At 37.3% G+C, this 14,398-nt stretch overlaps 1 long non-coding RNA gene across 6 annotated transcripts in view; it reads right to left on the bottom strand.

Moving 5' to 3' along the window:
* LOC135363709 (uncharacterized) overlaps nucleotides 1-14,321 on the bottom strand; it is a 308,304-nt gene extending 293,983 nt beyond the window's left edge. For all 6 annotated transcript variants that reach the window (XR_010409741.1, XR_010409740.1, XR_010409738.1 and 3 more), the window contains exons 1-2: nucleotides 13,475-14,321; nucleotides 10,994-11,126 (exon numbers count right to left, since the gene is read on the bottom strand). This is a non-coding gene — a long non-coding RNA (uncharacterized LOC135363709). The remainder of the gene's footprint in view (nucleotides 1-10,993; nucleotides 11,127-13,474) is intronic.
* Between the last annotated feature and the right edge of the window lie 77 nt (nucleotides 14,322-14,398).

Raw genomic sequence — 14,398 nt, forward strand, 5'->3', positions numbered from 1 at the left:
GGTTCTACACCTGAAACTAATGTAACATTGTGTGTCACTATACTCAAACAAAAAACAAATTTAACTTTTTAATATTAAAAATAAATGAATTTAGGAGCTCAGATTATATAGAGAAAAGGAGTGAGAAGGTATCAGCTGAAAAAACTAATTCAAAATTTTGAAGTCCATGTGACATTTTTCTGCCAATCAATAATTTTAAGGGAATTTTTGCTTGACTTTTGTTTAGTTTATAAACATTCAGAATTAGTAGTGCCTTCTTAGATATGACCATCATTTTTAAACATAACAGTCTGTGAATTTCCCTCAAAATAAATATTATTTTAGTAAACAATAGATGAACAGTCAAAAACATATGAGAAACTATAATTATTCATATATGCTGTCAACTCCAAAAGGCCCATGCAACAAAAATAGCAAGTGATAATATCTATAGCTTTTTTGTGGTGTTCTTTCAGAAAAGAGGCATTTCCTGTTATTTCTTTGGCAGCTTATCTGTATCTTAAAACATATTAAGAATGGGTGAAACCATTCTAATTTTAAAACACATATATACCTGTATGCATGCCATTTTGTTATAATGAAATTGCTCTAAACATCTTATTGTTTTCTTTACAGCTAAAACCTCAAAAATAAACTGTTTCAAAGAATGGATAGGCAAGTGTATCCTGACCTGAACTTAAGATTGTATTTCAACACAAATAACCACTTGACTGGCTACAGATAATGATCATTGATAAAGTAATTTGCTCAGTTCTATGTGACATTTATTTCATATGCTTTTTATTCTCACCTGCTTAGTCATTCTTCATATTACTTCCCTGAGCTTACTTTCTTAATAACTGATTTTATCTTGTTTATATATTATAAAGTGACATAAATTCTGTTGGAAAAAAAGTGACAAAATAGATCATGGGTGGATAGATGGATGCCTGTCCAGGTGAATGGCCATTTGTACAGATAGGGAAGAGACAGTGAGTCATAGAGGAGAGGAGAGAAGAAAGGTAGGAAGCAAGAGGGGGGAAAGACATGGAGAAGGAAGGAGGGAGGAAAGAGGAAGGACAGAAAGAAAGAAAAAACTTCCATCAATCACTTTGGGTAATAAAATCTTTGGATTGGATTCAAGAAATGCCATTTAAAAGATTAATGAATTTCTAATACCTTAGTTTATTGTTGCAATAAACAGGCAGGAATCGGAAGTACTGCTGTACATGCTTATCCTCAATTTTCAATAGATCCAAAACCAAACTTATTTTCCTTACTTCCCTGTTTTTTCATCTGATTCTTTTGTCCTCACTGTACACCATAAAATGAGATGGTTAGAATAATGAGAAATATTTTGAAGATAGTCATATTAATTTTGAAGAACAGTGTAAACTCAAGCAAATTAATGTTTCTCATCTGGTTTCCTCCCTGGATTGCTAGGATAAAATGAGATGATATTTGCGAAAACGATTTTCCTGCCTTTCACACAGATGTTCAGCAAATAAAAGAACCTTTACTTACTCTTATAGTCATTGGCATATTGCTTTTTAAGTTCAAAATTACATAATCTAGTTCCTTACCATCTGTCACCTACAGTGTTGGAAAAACTTTTTATCCTGTTTCCCTACCTTCAATCTCATTTTCTCCCTCCCAACATACCTTTATTCTAGCTGAATAATGATAAAAGTTCATTTTCCCCAACACTCTCCTCATGGCATCAAGCAACTCTATTTAAAGCCTATCAGTGGGTGGTCACTGCAATCAAGTTAATAACCAAATTTATATTTAATCTCAAATGTGTTTTCAGTTTCAGCTAACCCTCGTCTGGTCCCCCACCCTCCCATTCTGCAATTCCATCATACTTTCCTTCTATACACATCTCCACGTAGCTATCCCTGAACTCTCTCTTCTCCTTCCTATCCACAAAAGCATTTTCTATATTCGGCTCTATTTCCTTGTTTCCCCTTCTTTTCTTAGCCTACTGAAATATGACTTATGCTTCCAACACTACACCAAAATATTTTAATGAGGTCAGCAGAGGGTTCCAGTGAGTGTTCCTCAGAGCTCATCTTATTTACTTTCTTGACAGGATTTGACACTGCTCGTGGATACCTCTATTTCAATATACTCTCCTCTCTTGACTTGCCAATCCAGTCTCCCAGCTTCCTTTCTAATTTGTAGGCCACTCCTTACACGTGGTCCTATTCAGCATTCATATCTTGCTGAAAAATACCATCATCAACCCAATGGTGAAAGCCAAAACCTGAGATTTAGCCCTAAAACTTTCCTTTTGTTCACCCACTGCTCAATAACACAGACTCTTTTGACTCAATAAAACTCTTTTGAATTGATCCACCTATTTCTGCTTCTACTGCCACTATCCTAGTTAAACTTGTGGTCCTCTCTTGACTGAACTATCATAATCATATCCTGTACCCTCTTATTTGCTCATAAACTGTCCCATTCCATTTTCAGCACTGCAGTTAAGGATATTAACTTAGAAGTACATGAAGCCCAATACGGCATTATGTGATCTGGCTGAGAAGTCATAAGCCATCAGCTGGAAAGTAATGAATCCATGCAGTTCAAGAAACTGTAGGTATAATATCTCCACTGATACAAGGTGTTTCAAAAGAACCACAATAGCCAAAGAAGGTTCGCTCTTTGTAATGTACAGCAGAGGGAACGCAGTCAATAATATTGTAATGTCTTTGTATGGTGACAGATAGTAACTACACTTATCTTGGGGACCATTTCAGAATGCATAAAAATATTCAATTGCTATGATGTACCCTTGAGCTAGAATATTGCATATCAATTACATTTCAATAAAAAATTGCCATGTATACAGGTACCCCTAAAAAATTACAAAAAGATCCACAATAGCCAAAGAAAGTTAGCTCTTAACATTCTCCAAGCCCAGAGAACACTGAAAGTAGACCATGAGGATAGTAAGTCAAGAAATAATTTTCCTCTTTCTATCTCCTCATCCCTCTATTTTCTTCTTTCCCTTCCCTGTACTTCAAAGTATCAAAGCTGCAGCTAGCAAGAAGGAGGTAGAGGAATAGCAAATGTAAAGCAACTATAACCACCCCCTTCCTCCTATGGGCAGTAAGACTATAACAAAACTAGTAGGGAGTGCTGCAATTGTTAATAAAGACAGGAATTCTCTGAACTGGAATAATAAATTAGAGCATTCAGACTGTTTCTATTTCTCACTTATAGACTCATATTATGTAAGAAAACATATATATATCTGCCATTTTTTAAGTAGATTGATATATGTACCAGTATTCCCAGGAAAATCTAGGTTTGCATCCATTGTTACAGTGTCATTGTTATTAAAACCAGTTTTACTCTCAAAAGAGTCTGATATGGGGGATAATATATTATATGGCACACATAACTGACATTAAAGATACTGGAACAAAAACTGATACAAGTGTAAGAGAGATGGACAAACCCGACTGGAGGCACCAATGTCCCTCTTTCAATAACTCAGAACACGTAGGCAGAAAGTCAGAAGGGACACAGGAGAACAGACAGAACACTACCAATCGGCCTGACCCAATTGACATTTATAGAAAATTCCACCCTGCCAACAGAAGAATATGCGTTCTTTTTAAGTGCACAGGGGACATTTACCAAGGTAGATCATATTCCAAGGAAGGAAACAAGGCTTAATAAATTTTAAAAGATTTAAGCTATATAAACTATATTCTCTGATCACTATACAAATGAGGGATAACAGAAAAATCTCTGGGAGACCTGCAAATATTTGGAACTTACATGACACAATGATAAGTAACCTATGAGTCAAAGAAGAAATTGAAAGGCAAACTAGAAAATGCTTTTCCTTAAATGAAAATAAAAGTACACGTATCAATATCTGTGGTATGCTGCTAAAGAAGTACTTAAAAATTTGTAACACTAAAACTATATCATAAAAGACAAAATGTCTCAAATGAATGATATCTTCTATTTTAGGAACTTAAAAAAAATACATTAATCCCAATCTAAACATAAGAAAATAATGAAGAGTAGAATCAATGAAATAGAAAACAAAAATTGAGAGAAATCAATGAAATAAAAAGTTGGTTGTTTGAGGAAATCAATGAAATTGATTAGCCTTTAGTCAGATTGGTCAGGAAAGAGGGAGACAGAGAAGAGGGAGGACATAAGCCACTAATATCAGGAACAAGAGAAGTAACATTGTGACAGACTCTACACATACTCAAAGGAAAAAGGAAACGTGAAAAATTTTATGCCAATGAATGTGACAACTTAAGTAAAATGAAAGAAATCCTTGAAAGGTAAAACTATCAAAGCTCATCCAAGAATAAGTCAATAATCTAAATAGATGTGTATCCATTGAAGATATTGGATTCACAGTTAAAAATCTTACTACAAAGAACACTCAGGGTCCAGATGGTTTCAATTGTGAATTCTATCAAACATTTAAAAAAGAAACAATATCTTTGCTCACTTGTTTTGTTTCTTAAATTGCACATATATATTGTACACCTGAAACTAACATAACATTCTATGTTAACTATACAGGCATTAAAATGTAAAACTTAATAAAAAATAAATAAATAAAAAAAACCCCAACTCTATGCAAACTCTTGGAATTATTCCAGCAAAATAAAAAAAAAAAAAGTTGGCTTAATACTTGAAAATCAATCAGTGTAATTTACCATATTAAGCAGCTAAAAATGAAAAAACATTATGATCATCTCATGAAAGCTTTTGTCCTTTTATCACATAAAGTTCTTTAAAAGAATGTTCATATAAACTTTGTTTGCAATAGCTAAAAACTAGAACAATGTAAATGCTCATCAAGAGATGAATGGGTAAACAAATTATGGTATATCTATACGACGGAATACTAATCAGAAACAAAAAGGAATGAACTTGTCACAAAGCAGACGACATGGATGAATTTTAAAAATAATGATGCTGTGTAACAGAGATCAGACCCAAAAGAGTACATACTATATGGTTTCAGTTATACAAAATTATAGAAAATGTAAACTTATCTGTATGAAAGGAAACAGTTCATTGGTTGCCTGGACATGGGGGAGCAGAAGTGGGTGACTTGAGAAAACCTTTGAGAGTGACAGATATAGTCACAATCGTGATCGTGGTGATTATTTCATGGATGTGTACATATGTCAAAATTTCATCAAATTGCATACTTTAGGTATGTGCAGTTTATTGTATGTCAGTTATATCTTTTAAAAGCAGTTATAATAATAAATGAATAAGTTTTTGTCTCAAATTCCTTGCTCACATTTAATTAAATTCAATAAACTCTTGCGCTAGATGCTACAATAAATACACTGATGAGTGAGATCCATTCCCTACACAGAAGCTGGTTGGTGTTAAACACGGGGGCTAAGGCAGTGGCAAATATGATTTTTATCAGATTGTAATTTGGAGCAGGTTGGAAAAGAAGAATGGGAAGGAGGAAGAGAAGGAGAAGGAAAGAAGGAGAATGAGCAGGAGAAGAAGAAACATCTGGGCTTTGGTCAACCCGAGAAACAAGAGATTCCTTCATTGTTCAACCATAAACTAAGTATTTATAAGATTCCAGGCACCATGCTCATCACTGAGAAAATACCTTTAATAAGTAAGCATATGATGAAATAAAACATACACTTAGATCATGAAATATAGAAAAATAATGAAGCATGAGGGAGGAAAGAATTCATTCTGATGGATTAAAAAGGAATGTTTGACCATGACAATGATGATAAGGAAATGAATAAAAATTAAAATATTTCAGTGAACATCAAGACTGGAAAGAATTGCTCCTCCTATGGGAATAGTATGAAAAATGTGCATTGGTGAGACAGTTTATCTGGTGTGACTGAGGAACAAAAACCCCTCTAGTAAGGTTGGCAAATAGGACACATAATGCAAAAGTAATGGGGAATTAACCCAGAAAGGTGGGGCTGTCATAATATTGTGAAAGAAACTGCATCCCATTGTAAGTACTTTGGAATCAATTCTGTAAGCACATGGATATTTAAGAACAACCGTATGACTACCAATTGTTGCAATCAGTTGAGATGGCTCACAAATAATTCATTAATTATAATAATTATGGCACTCATGTTTGTAAATAATACAGTTTTAAAAAGTTGATCAAGATTTTTCCCTCTAATAACATCATACTTAGTAACTGGCTTTCCAGTATTCTTTTTTTTTAAGATTTTATTTTTAAGTAATCTCTACACCCAACATGGGGCTCAAACGCAAAACCCTGAGATCAAAAGTTGCATGCTCTACCAACTGAGCTGGCCAATATTCTTTCTTAAGTATGAGGGATGTGCAATCACAATTGGTGAGTGGTGGAATTTCAATAATCCTTGTAATAATCACAGGAAAGTGTCAAAAAAGTAAATTATGAAACCTGTATATTATGGCAGAAATATTAAATATGTATAAATACATAGGGAGAAAGAAGAATCATTGATGATATCAACAATGGGGGGCAAGTTCAAAATTAGGGGAAAAATTTTAGGATGCATTAGGAAAGGATGAACAGATGGAGTGGAAAGCAATAAAAGTTAACACATGAAAATAAAGGTAAAATGTCAACATCTGTATACAAAACATTCTAGAAAAATATAAAGGGAAAATAGCTTGTATAAATTATTTGAAGACATATGACCCATCATTTTGCAGAAGTTACACACACAAACACACAAACATGAACTCAGATAGAAAAAAACCCAAAGTGTGCCAAAGAAGTTATAAATAAACCATTAGGGATATTTACAGGAAAATTCAACGACAGCAAAGACAAAGGGAACATTCTAAAATTTTCTAACAAGAAATGGCAGATCATCTAACAAGGAAAAGCTTCACAGCAATATTCGAAAGGAGGCAATAAGTAGGGGCAGTGCTTAATCTCCTGGTCTGGTGCCACCTGCTTTGAATCCAGGGTCTATCAAACATGAGCACTATCTCTAACATTAAACAGGATATTTAACTTCTTCATAGCTCAGTTTTCTCATTTACACAATACAGATCATAATAATTTCCATGTCGTAAGATTGTTGGGAGTACTAAATACATTACAATATATAAAACCCATAAAAATTCAGCCAAATACATAATAGACATTATATGGATATACACTATTACTGTTTTCAGATTTCTTGGTAGCAGTATTTGATGGAGAAATGCAATGAAATGACATTTTTAAAATGCTCAAAAAAGACAGTGCGAGAATTTTATATCCACTTGAACAATTATTTAATCATAAGGGTGACTAACAGAAAAAATATAATAAATATAAGGAAGGAATAAAGATTAATATACCAACACATTAACAGCATATAATTAAATATTAATTCATAATTATTAGTCATTCTTTATCCAAAATTTATTCAGAGTATTAAATGTCAAGTTTATGTTTTTTACATTTTATTTTAAGTTTTTACATATATTAACTAATTTAATATTCACATAAACCCCATGAGGTGACGAGAGGTTCACCAAAGGTCAGTCAGGGTAGGTCTGATAGGCAATCAAGAGTATCTCCATACTAAGCCTTCTTTGTAAGGTCTGTAAATGTGAGACAGATCTTAAATACAAACCATCTGTTCCTTGTTCCCTTTCTGAGTCTTTCCTCCATGAAAGCTTGTTTACAGACGTTATCTCTAAGAAATGGTCCCTGAGTGTGGTTTCAGTGGAGGCAGAAACCTTTCTTTCTAAGGAGTTTGGATTTTGGTTACCTGTCCTGTTGTGTTCTCTTCCACATAAAAAGCCAATTTGTGGTTGAGTACAATTATGGATGAAACCAAATATTTCATAACAAAGGACTGGCACTAGCCAGTTGGCACTCATATGCAAATGTGTGCAAAACACCGAGCTCTATTGTTTTTTTTGGATAAAATATGCACACATTTCTCCCAGTTTTTGAGTCACAGCAAGGAATGACTAAGGACAGAGAAAGCAGTATTAAAGTTAGAGACCTTGATTTTTCATGGTTAAGAAATAACAATCGTTGTTTACCTACCCAGCACCTTAAGCCTACAATCATGAAGGAAAATTGCTAGGAGGAAAAAGAAAAAAAGCATTCGGATTCAAGCATGGTCCCAGTCAACTAAATCTAGTTCTGTAGGTCTCTGCTGGAGGCTGGCCACATCCTGCAGTTGCCATCTTGCAGTGTTGGCACAAAGCTCTGTTGGGGAAGTTCTCTCCACCCAAGACCAACTGCTTCTAAAGAATTCTTAAGAATTCCTAATTTTAAATTTTCTAAAGGAAAATCAATCCTGTTGTCCTGCTGTCAGTGGGGTTAAACTTTTTTTTTTTTACTTGGGACACATGAATCTAAGTATTTACTTTCTCAAGTTTAACCACTGCTCTAGTGGTCAAAAATTACTGGAGTTCCCATCCATTGTGGGTCCTCATCATTTTATATGTTGTCTCTTCTAGCTGACAAAGTCTGAGTTTTTTAGGTCATGTAGAGGCCACTTAGGAGAAGATGAAGGAAATGCAACTCATCCCTGTTAGTACTAAGACTGATTAGATTGCCTGAGTCTCTTAGAGTGTTTTGCCACATCTGCCCAAAGCGAAGTAGAGCTTAGAATTGGGGTAGAAATGTGCATCCTGAAAGGAGACCTGTGATGCATTCTTATGGTAAGAGTCAGTGAGTGCTCATTTGAGTTTAAAAATACCACTCACCTTCTCTGTTTTTCATGAGGATTGAGAGTAATACGAACAATAAAATGTCCGAGGTGACATCAAGGCTTTGCAAAGTTCTCCAGTAATATCCCAGTACACTGAGTGCCTCTGGTAGTGGAGAAATAGGTTGGAATTCCCCAGATTGAAAGCAGAAGGTCAAGTAATTTTTTGCTACTATAAGAACTACACCTTTCCACCAAACAAAAGTTTCATTCCACCTTGAAATTAGCAAATATTAACTAGAATATTCAAACTCCATCACAAGGTATAATTTTACGAACGCATTTGTAAGTATTCAAGGGTACCCTAAAATTTGGGTTCTTCCACATTACATCTTTATAGTTTTACCAAGATTAATCTGATGCAGATGAGACTTAAACCAGAGACATCATCAGCAACCTTAATAAAATTTTCTCACCAATGCTGATAAAAGTACAGTGATCAATTTGTCTTCCTTGGAGTGGGTAATTTCTTGTTAAATGTTTGCAAGTTTCCAATTGAAGGCTTCTGATGATGTCAAGCAGCCAAGTTGACAGAGATTATCCCCATGCATTTTTCCCCCCAAAAATCTTCATACTCTAAAACAGGTGTTATGTCACAAAAAATATTCCTCAGTAAGAATCTTTGGGAGTTTAAGGGAAAGTTAGAAATTGAGTGCTTGACTGTCCTTTGTGGCAACTTCATTGATTTCATATTTCCTTTTTTTCCCTTTGGTTTTACTCAGCAAGGGTTTAGAGGTCTAGCAACAGGACCATTTTCCATTCCAGTTTTTGCTTGCATATTAAATCCCCTATTTCTGACTTAAGGCCATTCCGTGAGGAAAGAGCTGTGGTCATATCTGCTCTAAGAGCTACACCTAAATGTTTTCCAAAGGGGTTAAAGAGCCTATTCCCAAAGTCTCCAATGTATTCATCTATTTGTTTGTGGGAATGGTCTCCAAAATTTTTGTCTAATATTTATAGTTTTTCTAAGTTCCTCTGATTTTATTACGGGATTTGGGCTCTTCTAAGACACAATCAAAATAGTCACAGCACCTTTTCCATTGAATTTTATCATATATGAGGTTCCTAATAACATATAAATCAATTGATACAGATCTGGGAACGCTGAATTAAATGTTCTTACAACCACTGCAAATTGCTCTGTAAATTTCCGCCTATCCTGCACAGGCTTTGGAAAGCCTTTGAAAATCACTCTCAGCTCAAACCACAATCAGGGCTTAAGTTCCACCATAAGGGGCTTGTTCTGATCTGGTTAACTTTAAGAGACAACTCAGCTTTCAGAGCGGGTGGCTGACCAGCAGGAGAGGACAGCTGGTCGGAGTGTTGGAGGCAGGGGATAATCGAGGGCCATAGGACAGAAGCAGAGTAAGATCAAAACTTTTATGTTCAAGTTGTGGTTTGAGCAGATCTAAAAAAGAGATAGTCTTTCACATTTTTCATTGGTTTCCTTCACCAGAACATTTAGAGAGGCAACCGTGGCATCTGAATTCTCTTGCAAGCTTTTGCATACCAATAAAAGAATGCAGGTAATTGAACGTTGCAGTTTTACTCCCTTTCCACTCTAAACCACTTCTCAAATGAATAATTTTTTTCCAGTGAAAGGTTTCCCAAAATGGCTACTGACGTTAAACTATTGTTGGTAAAATTATGCCATTTAGGAAGCGACTTACATGTATTAGTTACAGAGTAAATACACTCAAGACACTTTCAGAAGACACAATTTGGGTTTAGGCTGAGATGAACACATGACAGTCTAGCAGTGGTCAGTCAAATCTGTGGTTTGTTGACCTTATGTCCTGGGCACCCAAACAAATGGCAAGGCAGCTTCGAATGGCCAACCTGACAGGTCTTAGAAGACATAATGTTTGAACATGAACTTCCTGCTAACCATTTTTTTTTTAATTTTTTTTTTAAGATTTTATTTATTTGCGAGAGAGAGAATGAGAGACAGAGAGCATGAGAGGGAGGAGGGTCAGAGGGAGAAGCAGACTCCCTGCTGAGCAGGCAGCCTGATGCAGGACTCGATCCCAGGACTCCGGGATCATGACCTGAGCCGAAGGCAGTTGCTTAACCAACTGAGCCACCCAGGCGCCCCCCTGCTAACCATTAATAATAGAAGATAATGAAAAGAGTAGTGACAAAAAGCAATGTTGCTAATAATGAGGCAGCTTTCTCCCAGGGATATACGTCTACAAATCTGATCAAATAACCAAAGAATACCTGAAAGGCAACCTTCCAGGACAAAATACACTTAGCATTTGATAGCCTGATGAAGATAGGCTGGAAATGAGATCTAACGCAAGACTTACCTCATCACTGCGGGCCTCAGTGGCTCCCCATTTCTGAATTGAGGGACTTGGGCTTTGGTACAAAGGGGATTTTCAATAGGATCTTGGTGAGACTTCCAGGTGGTTGAACTCCCCAAAATATCACCAGATAACCCTTCAATAAACAAAAGTCACATTTAGTAGACTAATTGCAATAAGGGAGAACACCATTGTGACAGTTTTAGCAATGTCTCAGGAGAGATAAGTCAGAACTAGAATAATTGTAGGACTTTAGAGTCAAGACTCAAGTATGTTAAGGTAGGTCTCTCAAAGTGGAGAGTTGGGTAGGATTGGACAAAGTTGTGATGTCACGGTTTAGGACTGGTTGACACATGTAGGTGAGGGTCTTGAGTAAACTGTTACTGATAAGGCTGTTTGCAAGAGTTCAGTTATTGTCTCAAATATATTGATTTGTGGGTATTTCCTGAAGCAAACAGTGGATTTAATTACTAGTTTGCAATCTTATCTTTCCTAGGCTAAAGTTTCCTATAAGAAATAACTAAGTCACTTTGATATAAGGAGGTTATGGTTTCCCACAAGTCATGTTCACAGATGGTCTCAATTCTCAAAGACTGATTTAATACCAATAAAAGTAGAATTTCAAATAAAAACATCAGATGTTACAAAAATGGGCATACACCAGTAAACGAAAAATTTGATTAAAAAAAAAAAAAAAACATCATGGGGGCGCCTGGGTGGCTCAGGAGGTTAAGCATCTGCCTTTGGCTCAGGTCAGGATTCAAGAGCCCTGAGATCAAGCCAGGATCCCAAAGCAGGCTCCCTGCTCAGTGGGGAGTCTGCTTCTCCCTCTCCCTCTGCCCCTCCCCCTGCTCCTTCTCTTTTGCTCACGCTCTCTCAAATAAATAAACTCTTAAAAAATAAATTTAAAAAACATCATGAACATTTCATTTTAAAATTCACTCTCAAGGGGTGCCTGGGCGGCTCATTCAGTTAAGCGTCTGCCTTCGGCTCAGGTCATGATCCCACAATCCTGGGAACAAGTCCCACATCGTGCTCCCTGCTCTGTGGGGAGACTACTTCTCCCTCTGCCTCTGTCTGTCTCTCATGAATAAATAAAATTAAATAAACAAATAAATAAAATTCACTCTCAGGACAAATATTACAATATGCTCAAACTTAATATCCAACAGAAAGAGCACATACAGAATTGGTCCCAAAATCAACCGTGTATAAAGTCACCAAGAAAGCCTCAATGCAGCTCTAAACTCAACATCATCTAGAGTACAACTAAGTATAATAAAATTAAAGACTATTAGAAAAAATTTCATACATCTTTTTCCAACAACAACAAAAAAAGAAAATCGAATAACGTCTCAAAGAAAAAAAGTCCAGAGAAAACTAAGGTAAATTTACAACTGCTCTCCAAAGAATGCACAACAGCCAAAAGTGGCAGATAAAGGTAGAGCAGAGAAATTCTCCCTTTTTACAGTGAAGACACTCCAACAATGAATGCAGTCTTCTGAGACTGCAGTCTTTTTTTTTTTCTCTCAAGGATACTTTTTGCCAGCATTTCTTTTACTTAAAATAATAAGTGGTAAAACGGTAACATTTTTGAGAGGAAAAAAAGCCTGTATGTGCTTACAGCTGTATTTCAAATAAAATAAATCAGTTCACATGATACATTTTTGATACATTTTGATTCTGTTAATTTGCAGTCTTCACTCTCTGCCAGGCCCTAGGAGTGTTGCAAATGCCTGAGATTCTCAATGTGGTTGCCTATTAGGGTCCAATTAAACCAGAATCCTTGACGGTGCACTCAAGCATGCATTTTTGAAATCTCCTTTTGGTATTTTAAGTGCAAAGTTGAGAATAGCTATAATAGGTAATGGTTAGAAAGAAGCTCCAGCTTCTACTTCAGTCCTACTAGTCTGGCTTTAGCTCTTCCCTTTTCACAGCTTTATCAGTACCTGAAGATAAATAAGGCAAAGTGATGAAATATGAGTAGAAGGACAGCAAGAAGTGTAACAGACCAGGGTGCCAGCATCCCCAAAACATCTCAACATGCTGCGATCTTGGGACGACTCACGGAGTAGACAGAACATAATAAATAACAGAGCTCAAATCTTGGGCACAGTAAACCAACTTCACAAATGCAAGGTAATATACATGGGACTGAACAGCAGTCTAAATTCTTGAGGAATTTAGATTTTAAGTGTAGGGTGAGTCAGTACTCATTTGGCTGCCAGAAAATAAACTCCATTCGAGGCTGTATCAACAAATGCACGATGGCTGGACAAGGAAGACACTTTCTACACGCGTGTAGAACACTTTCACTACTGAGCCTTGTTCTGAGCAGTAGACTGCATGAAGAACATGGAAAATTAGATTAAGGTTGATGAGGGAATTTGGAGCTGTCGTTTTCATAAAAAGGATATTTAGCTGGGAGGAAAGCTAGCATAGGGAGAACATGACAGATGTTTTCAAAATATTCGAAGAACTCACATGTGGAAGTTAGATTAAATGTACTGTGTAAAGTCCAGAAGTCGAAAGCAATGGAGACGTGGAAGGAAATGCTTTTCGGCAATGTTGATTTTCAAAAAGCACAGAGGACTCCCTGTCCCTGCAGGTATTTTGCGCCTTCAAGTACCTAAGGGGTGGCGGGAGTTGCAGAACTTGAAGAGAGTTGAATCAGGCAACAAAGTCTCTTCGCAGTCTAAGATTCTATGACCAGTGTATCTAAAAGTAGCTCGGGTTTTCCATGCTCTGAACACCGTTGAAACCCTGTAGCTAGGTCATAGGCGACTCGTGCAGTCAGCCCCAAGGAGGGAGAGAGCAGGGCAATCGGCGCCACAACGTGATTTTCCAACGGGGGAAATACAGTGACTTTTCCGCAGATGTCACTTTCTACAATAGGAAAAACACACGTGTCTCTTTATCACTGCCTTTCTCTCGGAAACCCAGCTTTCCTGCACAAACTGACAGCGTGTCTTTCCTCCCCGTGAAGGTTCTGGCTCTTCATCCCCACCCGCCAGGGGTTTGGATTCCGAGGGGATCATTAGCATTCAGCCCAGTAGCCCGCGCCGCACTCTGAGCTCTCTCCCGTATTCCGGCTGCACGTTAAGTTACCCAGATGCAGGGAAAGAGGGGCCCGCGGCGGGCTCCCAGGTCCCGGCGGGGCTCCGCCATTGTGAGGATTCTCTCTCGGACCTTCTGGAACTCCGGGACAGTTTGCAAACCTCGAGCGGGGCGCGCAGGGCGAGGCGTGCCGGGCACAGGGCAGGAGCCCGGGAGCTGCCGAGGACAAAGGGTCGGCCGGCCTCCCCCAGTGCGCCGACTTAGTCGCGCTCCCCTCCGCCCCGCGCGGCCCCCTGCCCCGGCTGGACGTGCCCCTCGGGCCGCGCTCCCGGGAGGGGGAGGGGGAGGGAA

Source organism: Mirounga angustirostris, unplaced genomic scaffold, assembly GCF_029215605.1.
Source record: "Mirounga angustirostris isolate CCGP_5_RB_7025 unplaced genomic scaffold, mMirAng1.0.hap1 SCAF_2, whole genome shotgun sequence".
Classification (NCBI taxonomy): Eukaryota; Metazoa; Chordata; class Mammalia; order Carnivora; family Phocidae; genus Mirounga; species Mirounga angustirostris.